This window comes from Dasypus novemcinctus, chromosome 10, assembly GCF_030445035.2.
Source record: "Dasypus novemcinctus isolate mDasNov1 chromosome 10, mDasNov1.1.hap2, whole genome shotgun sequence".
Taxonomy (NCBI): Eukaryota; Metazoa; Chordata; class Mammalia; order Cingulata; family Dasypodidae; genus Dasypus; species Dasypus novemcinctus.
Genome location: NC_080682.1, coordinates 21,332,507 through 21,342,251, shown reverse-complemented (window position 1 = coordinate 21,342,251; position 9,745 = coordinate 21,332,507).

The window sequence follows — 9,745 nt, the reverse complement described above, 5'->3', positions numbered from 1 at the left end:
AAACAGCTATTGGGAAGACAGGTATATTAGACATCCGATTATGGCTTCACAGTTCCCACAGCACTTGCTCTCATCTTTTATTTACCCCCACTAAATCATACATCCTTCCCAGGTGCCAATACCCCTGGAGTGACATTCAAATCTTCAACAACCAGAATGGCATGGGCACTGGTCAAGGAGAATGGATCCCAGCCACAAAACACTGGGATGTGCACTCAGAATCAGTGGAAGGGTGGCTTGATGGCCCCTGATTTACAGGTAAAGATGCTGAAGCCAAAAGATATGTTTAAATTTGTGCCCAGTCACATGGAGAACTGGTGACAAAATCTCAAGACACCTGACACCAACTCAGGCCTCTTTCCACTCTCCTAAATTACCCACTGTCCTCAGCCATCAGGAAGTGAAGTGAGGCAGAGTGGAGGAAACCAGAGAAGAGGTGCTATGATCCCAGCTGCTGAGAGAAAGAAGTCAGCATTGCTGCGGCACGTAAGGAGGGCTGCTTAGTCAGTGCCACAAAAACCTGGAAAGCAGCGCCTGCCAGAGGGAGAGGAAGCAGTCCATGGGGTGGGAGTTTGCAGCTAGGATGGCAGATGCCAGGAGGTTTGCAGCTATTCTGGGATGCCGGGAGCGGCTGCTCCACTACCCTGGCCCCAACCTGCCCCCCTTCCTCAGGGTAGCATGGAGCCCCCACCCTATCTCTAGCTCCTTATTGATGTGGAGTCTGAAACCTGAGACATCACAGTCAAGCAGTCAGGAAGAAGGAAATCAGCTCCTTAAAGAAAAGAAAATGATTTATCACCTCCAGTCATGCTAAATGCTTAGTCATTGTCCTTATTAGAACTCTAAAGTCACTCAACCTACCTAAGAACTCATCTGGTCCAAGTGCTCCATTTTAAGGATGAAGAAACCGAGGTCCAAGGCTGGGTCCTGATTTGCTCCAGATCCCACAGCCAATTTTAGGGAGAGCTGGGCATTGCATGGTTTCTCAACTCAGGACTCCTTCACCTGGGCTGCCTAGGATCAGGAAACCATCTGCTCCTCACTCTTGGCAGACCAGGCTTTCTCTTCATGGCGCCAGTTGAACTTGGCCTTCCTTGTCTAGATCTGCTTTTGATCTTCACATCCCTATGCCCCCCACCCCCGGCAAAGGCCATGCTGCAGCTGCAGGCAGGGATTCCTGCTACAGCCCCCTTTCCTGCCTTCAAATGCCATTCTGAAGGCCACACACACAGCTCTGGTCCCCCCTCTCTTTTCTAGATTCAGAGTCCAAGCCAGCCCAGAGTGTCCAGACCCCAGATATCTACTGTGGCAGGTTGTTCTTAGGTCTCTGAGCCAAAGGCACCTCCCAGGCAGAAACACCATGGCCCCAAATGACCCCCCTGGAGAGAGGGGAAAAACAAAAGAATGGATAAGAAAAACATTCCTTCTCTTTTGCTCCTAAGACATCCCAACCTCCTCTCCATTCCACCCACCTTCTCAGCCTGGGTCAACAATGAGGAGTGTTTCACACCCTCCGTGTTCAACTCTGTGATTAGGGTCATAGGCTCTGGACATTCCAGACATACCCGAGTTAGATTCCAGCTCTGCCATTGACCCAGTGCAACTTGGACAATTCAACTCACCTGCCTGTTTTCTCGGCTGTAAAATGGGGATAATGGTAGCATTGCCCTCAAAGAGTTGGGAGGCTTTAATGAGAGAATGGACTTGACACATGCCTGGGATAGTCAGAGCTCAGTGATTTTTAGTGATGGGATGATGGCAGTGCCTCTGCAGCATGCAGCAAGGGCGAATGTCATTGCAGTCACTACTGCCTTCCCTGCTTCTCTCAGCCCTTCTCATGCCCTGCTTCCACCAGGAGGCTCTCCCTGGTTATTCTCATCCCTCCATCAGTTCCCCTCTTCAGAACTTCTATACCTCCATTCCCCATATTACTTAGTGCTTCACTCAATTCCACGTCTAATTATTCTGAACTGGAGTTAGTATTGTCTCCTCATCTAAATCCCTAAGCACTTTTCAGACAAGGCAATGACTCTTCTTCTTCCCCTCACAGTGCAAAGCCTAGGAAAAGGTGCACAGGAGGTGCTGGAAATTTTAGCAATTGAATGAGTGAATGACTGTTCAATGACTTTCATGGGAATGGAGGAACGCCATCTTGGAAATTTCTGTATCTGTTTCATCTCTTGTTTCTTGGATTCTGGAGGCTTTGACATACCCTATTTCAAGACACATTCATGAGATCCTGGAGCCAGATCTAGAAACCTGTCATGCAAGAGACCTCAGCATATCTAGCTTATTACCAAACAGAGGGGAAATTAATATCACATATAATATCTAATAACTTATGAAATGCTCTCTCATAGCAACTCACTGAGAGAGGAAGAGCCTTTTTTCCCCCATTTCCACAGAGGGAATCTAAGGCTTAGAGGGGTTAGGACACTACTCCAGGTTCACACAGTTGGTAAAGAGCAGCCCAGGGATTTGGGGTCAGTGTTGCTGGCCCTGGAACTGGAGTCCTGCCCTCCCACCAGGTGCCATGGAGAAAAGCCATGTTAACATCGCTCCTAATTGGCCACAGGTGGACTCGGCAACCCCCTCTCCCTTAACCAAACAGGATCTGCCAAGAGCTGCTTTGTCCAGAGCAGGTTTCTCTAATGCCAGCTCCTTTGGGATCTTTAAGAAAACCCAACATGGTTCCAAAAGACCCTCCCTGTAACCAGCATTCAGGGACGCTGGCGCTGCCCATATTTTCTGTCTCTTCTGTTGAGGCTCTTGCCCCTCTCTGGCCCCAAAGTCTGGGGCAGACCTGGGACAGGGAAGGTGTGCCATTTCCAAAATATGATAAGTCTCCACTCTACTTTACCATTCCTACAAGGATGTTCTGGGCAGTAACCAGGTGAATCATTTGCCCCATTGAACCAACAGGGGAGACTGAAGTACAGAGAGACAGTGACACGGGCTGGTAAGAGGCTAGGGCTTCGGGAGAATGACCATGCTAAAGTCTTTCTTTGTTCTTAGGAGTGGCACAACTTTTGGCAAGTTAATTAATTTCTTCACACCTCGATTTCCCCAAGTGTAAAGGTGGAGTTATCATACTTATGTCTCCAGTTATGGCAAGGATTTTAAAAGGATTTTAAAAGATGCAGAGTACTGAACACAGAGCAAGCATTTAATGAGTGACAGCCATAAGCTCATCCATCAACTGACTGAGTTACTTTCAGCAAATTGCCTAATCTATCTGGGCCTCAGTTTCTTTTAATCTGTAAAATGATGATTAAAAAATTAAAAAGGAAAAGAAGCACCTCCTTCCTAGAACTGCCATAAGGATGAAATAAGATAAATCATGTAATGTACTTAGCCTTGCACCTGGCACAGATTAGGTGTTCGATGTATGTTGGCTATGCATTGACATCCCCAGGGGCAGAAAGCCGGGAAATGACAGAGCTAGAGCTCCCACCAAGGTTGTCTGGCTCTGACCAAGGTCATCTAGCTCTAATCCAGCAGACACCCCCCACCACCACCACCAGCAAGAGGGATAATGGTGAGCAAAAAAAGAAATCAGCATTGATGGCTGTAGCAGTTTGATATAATTGATGAATTTCAAAAAGAAATATTGGATTATGCTTATAATCTCATCTGTACCTGGGCATGATTGAGCTATGATTAGGGCATTGAGTCCCCACCCCTTGTGGGTGGGGATTCACAGATAAAAGGCATGGCGAAGAACAGAGTTGAGGGTTTCTGATGATAGAGTTTTGATGTTAGAGTTTGATGCTGGAACCTTAAGCTGGAGGACCAGGGAAAGAGACAGAGCCTTCCCCCTGATAGTCTACAGCTGACATTGTGGAGAGAGGCAAAGCCTAGAGAGCCTCATAGTCTACAACTGACCTTGTGGAGGAAACAGAGGAGCTGAACCCAGAGGAACCTAGAAAGCCTGAACCCTCACAGACATCAGCAGCCATCTTGCTCCAACATGCGGAAATAGATTTTGGTGAGGGAAGTAACTAATGCTTTATGGACTGGTAACTGTAAGCTCCTACCCCAAATAAATACCCTTTATTAAAAAAACAACCAATTTCTGGTATTTTGCATCAGCACCCCTTTTGCTGACTAATACAGTGGCCTAGCTGGCACAGGTAGGAATAAATCACTCCAAATAGGGCAGCGTTTTTGTGCATAATCCAAGAGACAGAGCACGCTTATCCATGTAAACAGGTAAGAGAGAGAGAGGACACAGGGCCCAAAGATGGGCATGACCTCATCGCAGTTCCAGGGTATTCCAGGTGAAGCTCTGCTTGACAAAATTATTGAAGATCATCCTATAAATAGGTCCTGCTTCCCCTGACCTGAGAAGGAATCCGGCAGCTTTTCTAGTTCCTGCCCCTTATCTCTTCTTCCTGGGTCACTGCTGCTCTTGTTTTCCAGTAGATCCCAGGGCAGGAGGTAGACTCCCTCCCACCATCCTCTTCCCAGAATTCCAAGGATGCCTGGGAGAAGGCAACCACCCTGAGTGAATGGGTCAGCAGGATGACTCAGAGCCAGCGGCTGGTAATAGGAGCAGCTCAGTGGTCAGGCTATAGAGCATCTGGACAGCTCAGGCACTCTGGATGGCACCAGAAACACAAATGGAAAGGAGCTTGGAAGGACAGGGCCTCAGCGGGAACCCACAAGGAAATGAATATATACAGAGCTGGATAGGAAAGGCTCATGGTCTTCAAAGTCAGCAAGCTTATGGAGAACTTTGCCTCACGAGGCAAGAGTAGGATCACCAAACAAACACACTCAGCCCTCAGTTAATGCATGGCTTCCTCAGGGAGATCTCCCCCTACCGGTTCACATTAGGGTAGAGCCCTGCTTTTGCCTCCCCGTACCATCCTGTATTCTCCCTTGGAAGCACTCTGTATCTATACAATTATTTTTTTCTCTCTCTCTCTTTATTTTTTTTTTAATGTTACATTCAAAAAAATATAAGAGGTCCCCATATACCCCCCCACCCTCTCACCCCACTCCTCCCACATTAACAACCTCTTTCATCATCATGGCACATTCATTGCATTTGGTGAATACATTTTGGAGCACTGCTGCACTACATGGATAATGGTTTACATTGTAGTGTACAATTATTTTAGATGTACTGCTTCCGTGAGGATGGACCTTGTTCACTGCTACATCTCCAATGGCCAGCATGGCACCTAGTGCTTAATAGATGCTCAGTAAATATCTGATTATTGGCATAAGGGAGGGTCTCTCTTTCTCATTCCCCTTGGGTAGGACTCTAGTAAGGTTCATGACTAGTTACTCCCACGCTCCTTCATTAGAGGTCAAACAGCCTTCAAATCCATCAAATTCAGGTTCCACCTCTTATTAGCAATGAAATCTCAGGCAAGTTGCTTAACCTCTACCTCTTTACCCTAATTGGGTTGTCTTCACAGTACTTATCATTGCCTGACTATATGTGTTTGCTTGTGTGTTTATTGTCTGCCTCCTCCAGCCAGAAAGTGAACAGCAAAAGAGCAGAGACTTTGTTTTGTTCACTGCTCAACAGAAGGGACAGTCAAAAATATCTAACAACGAGGCATTCTGGGCACTGGCCAATCAGCATGGATATTGACCCATGTGCCATACAGATACATATTGATTGCATATCAAACCTGACTGTGTACTCCAGTACCTAGGGCAGGGACTGGAATATATATAGGTGCTCAATAAATATTTGTTAAATAAGTGGCTGGTTTTCAATCACTCTGTCTGTAAAATGGCACTTTGCAGCTATTCAGCATATACCAGTTCCTTTCTGCCCCCAGGCTGAGCTCCTCTGCTCACATGTGGAAGCCTTCCCTTTCCTCTGACCACCCCAGCCTCTCTCTCCAATCAGGGCAAATCTTATTTTGCTCCACAGGCCTCAAAGCCATGGACTTCTGCTGTTTCCACCTCCCACCATGCTGGGAATTAAGTGTCAATGGGGATCTATTATTTCTAGCAACATCCAGAAGCATCTCTGAAAATTTCCACCAGTGGTCAACAATAGTATCCCTAGATATACATTTAACATCAGCGCAAGCCTGCCCTGGCCATTGAGCTGTTATATTCTTCCAGAGAAGGGAGCCTACCAACGAGTGCAGCTGGCCTGATCTTTATGAGTGAGTTCACTCATTCATATAACCAATACTTGTGACGTTTCCATAGTTATGATGTGCTGGGCCCTAGAGAAAAATATAAATAAAGCACTGTACCTGCCCACAAGTCACTCACAGTCTAGCAATAGAGACAGGTAAACAATTCTGTTGAGAACTCCTGAGCAGGGAGAGACACTTAAGATGGCAGAGAATTGCAATCCTTAATAAATTTTAGTGTGTTTTCTCACTTTAATGAAATTAACTTTTCAGAGGAGCACACCTATTAAGCACTTGGCACCTCTGGTTTTATATCAGTGGGGACTACTCTGCACCTTTTGGCTGCCTGGGCCTGGCAAGACAGCAGCAGTGACTCCAGGGAAGACTGGGCCAAGAGAGCACTGGGTGAAAATGGAGCAAAATAGTTCTCCCAGTTTCCCATCTGGCCTTGCCTCCTCTGCTTGTTTTGCTCCTTCCAAGGGGGATCCAGGGCTGAGCAGAGGATAGGAGCCAATTGCCAATCACACTATATATAAATTCATCTTATCTGGGGGCATGTGATAATGAGATGTTACTATTTTTGCCTCCAATGTAGCCAGATCTACCCTCCCTAGCTCCCTCCCTCCCATGCACACGCACACAAACATACATACACAACTTCTGAAATGGTCAGAAACGATGCATAATGTCCATGTCCAAATTCAAAGGGATGACCTAAAGGCTCACCAGTGCAAGAACAGGAAACAGATAGAAAAGAAGCTCAGGAACTGGGCCAGACCCAGAAACCAAGAACCAGAAAGAAAAAATGTGAGCTGCTCCCGGGTAAAATGGGGTTATTGCATTTGGGATGTTGTTCTCTACTCACTTCCGCCAACCTCCCCCCAAATAGTAATCATAATACCTAAGGTTTATTGGGATTTGACTATGTGCCAAGTACTATGCTAAACATTCTACATGGCTCATTCAACTTTTACAACCACCCTATGTCAGTTATTTTATTATTATTAATATCCCAAAGCCCTTGCTCATAGCCATTATGTTACATAACTTCCCACTATGTAATATTTTGCCTCCCGGATTGAATCGAGATTTTAAAGAGTCAAAACAGAAAGCATTCAATTACTTTTGTGTAATGATATTAATAATTATAGTCATAGTAATCACTAATACATTGACATTTTTTAAAGAACCAGGTTCTACATGTATTGCCTCTTTCCAAATTTCCCAGTGGCCTTGTAACTAGCAGAGCTTTTATATGGGTGCAAAAGTGATTGAAAGGGAAATTAATTCTAAGGACATGTATATTACTAGAAGGAAAGCTAAAAAAATGTAACATGGGACTATATAACTTCATAATGAAACCTCATGTGAAATATAATATGGGTAATATTGCATATATAAGACTGATTTCATAAAATATAAATATAAATAAACTAGTGAGATGGAAACAGCTATGTATGGCAGGGGAAGCATAGAGAGATGGAGAGGTGATGAGTTTTTTTGTTTGTTTTTTTGTTTTTTATTTTTAGAAGTAGTATTGGAATAATGAAAATGTTCTAATAATGATTGGAGTGATGAATGCACAACTATGTGTTTATATCAAATACTATTGACTATACACTTTGGATGGACTTATGCTTTAATAATAGGTATCAATAAAACTGAGTTGTTAAAAATAAAAAAAAATTCCCAGTGGCCCCAGGAGATGCGAACTAATTTCATGCCCTGTTAGAGATGGGCACAATGAGAATAAGTAACTAGCCTAAGACCACACAGCAGTGAGTGGGGGAGTAAGTAGCAGCTAATGGCTGCTCTGCTTTATTTAATGAACATGTTTCTACAAGCTTTACAGGCAGCAGCTTTGCCCATCCAAGCACCATAGTTAAAGATGTTCTGCTTGGTGTATCTTTAACATTAATAAAGTGTTTTCTTAGCACTCTCTGTTGCTTGGCATTCATATTATTTCATCTTTTTTATTATTCTAAATATTCCTGCTATGAATATTTTTGTATGAACTAATTTCTTATTAATTACCAAATCAAAGGGAAGAACCATTTCCTTTTGTTTGGGCCCTAAGCCAGTTCCCTTGCTTCCAGCCAGGAACTAGCATGTAGCTAATTCCTGCATACCCAGAACATGCAATTTTGAAAATGTATTTATTTGCTGATTTAACATATTACTGCAAATTGGCTCTTATTTTCATGTATTGAATTGCTAGAGAGACCATCCTTCTTCTACATGGTGTTTGTATTCATTTTCCATTTCTGCATGACAAATTAGTACAAGCTTCGTGGCTTAAAGCAATAGCCATTTATTAGCTCACAGGTCTGTAGATCAAAGTACAGGCACAGCATAACTGGATCCTCTACCAAGAGCATCATGAGGCTGAAATCAAAGTATCAATATTTGCCAGTTATATTTTCATCTGGATGAACCTCAGGGTAAGGCAGATGAGTGATTTTCAGTTTGCAGTATATTTTTTAATCTATGAGTTAGGTAAGTCTGCAATCACTACTTTTGAGTATTTCTTATCACCAACAACATCATCATCATCATCATCATTTCTTTATTAACATCAGCTGTGCCTAGTTGCTCATTTTCCCCACATGAACTTCACTACTAGTTCATCCTGTTTGCTAAATACTTCATTAATTTACTATGATTTAGAAAAGAGTCATTTTTTCTATTTTAAGACTTACCCAGCACTAAAGAGATTTGTTTTTCATCTCTCCATATCTTCATTCTACTACAGTTCCATAATTTTCCTTAAATAAATTTACGCTAATGCTCATATATTTAAAAGTTTATTGTCATCATGACAAATTTACCAAGTATGTCAGGGAATCAAAATAATTAAAATGACTTTTTAATTCAGTTGAATTCTGCAAGTCTTTGATTGATTTCTGTGTTATTTTCCCAGTAGAATAAACCCTTGACATTCATGAACAGTCACAGTTTCAAAAATTTGCAAGAGACCCTAAAAGGCCAAAATACGTAATAATTTATCCTTTTGTTGGGGTTCAAAACTGAATTATTGCCACTGCAAGACTGCTGTGTAAGAGAAATCACTCTGCTAAGGAGAACAGCCACCAGGCCAAGGTATCTCAACATGAATTTGTGTTATCTGTATATGTAATAACTCTTATAAAGTGTTAAAAAAAGAAAAAAAAACAACTCTCTAGAAATCAACTACTAGTGCTAGAGGTGAAAGGAAAAAAATCCAGGTCATCAGTTTTAGTTTCCTAGTCTTCTCAAGCAATTGCCATAAAATGGGTCTGGTTGAACAGTGGGAATTTATTCATTCATGGTTGAGGCTGGGATAAACTCTAAACCAAGGCATCATTAAGGCTATGCTTTCTTCCCAAAGACTGGAGCTCTGGGGCTTGCCGCCGGCTATCTTGGTCCTTAGCTTGGCACAAGGCAGTGTCTCCTGGCCTTGCTCTCTTCCAGGTCCCCTTGATGTTCAGCTTCTTGCTTCCTGTGGCGCACTCTCTCTCCATCTGAATTTCATTCTGCTCATAAAGTACTCCAGTAATAAGATTAAGTCCCATCCTGATCAAGGTGGTCACATCGTAACTGAAATAACCTTATCAAAGGTCCTACTTAGAGTGGGGTAACACCCCCCGGAACAGATT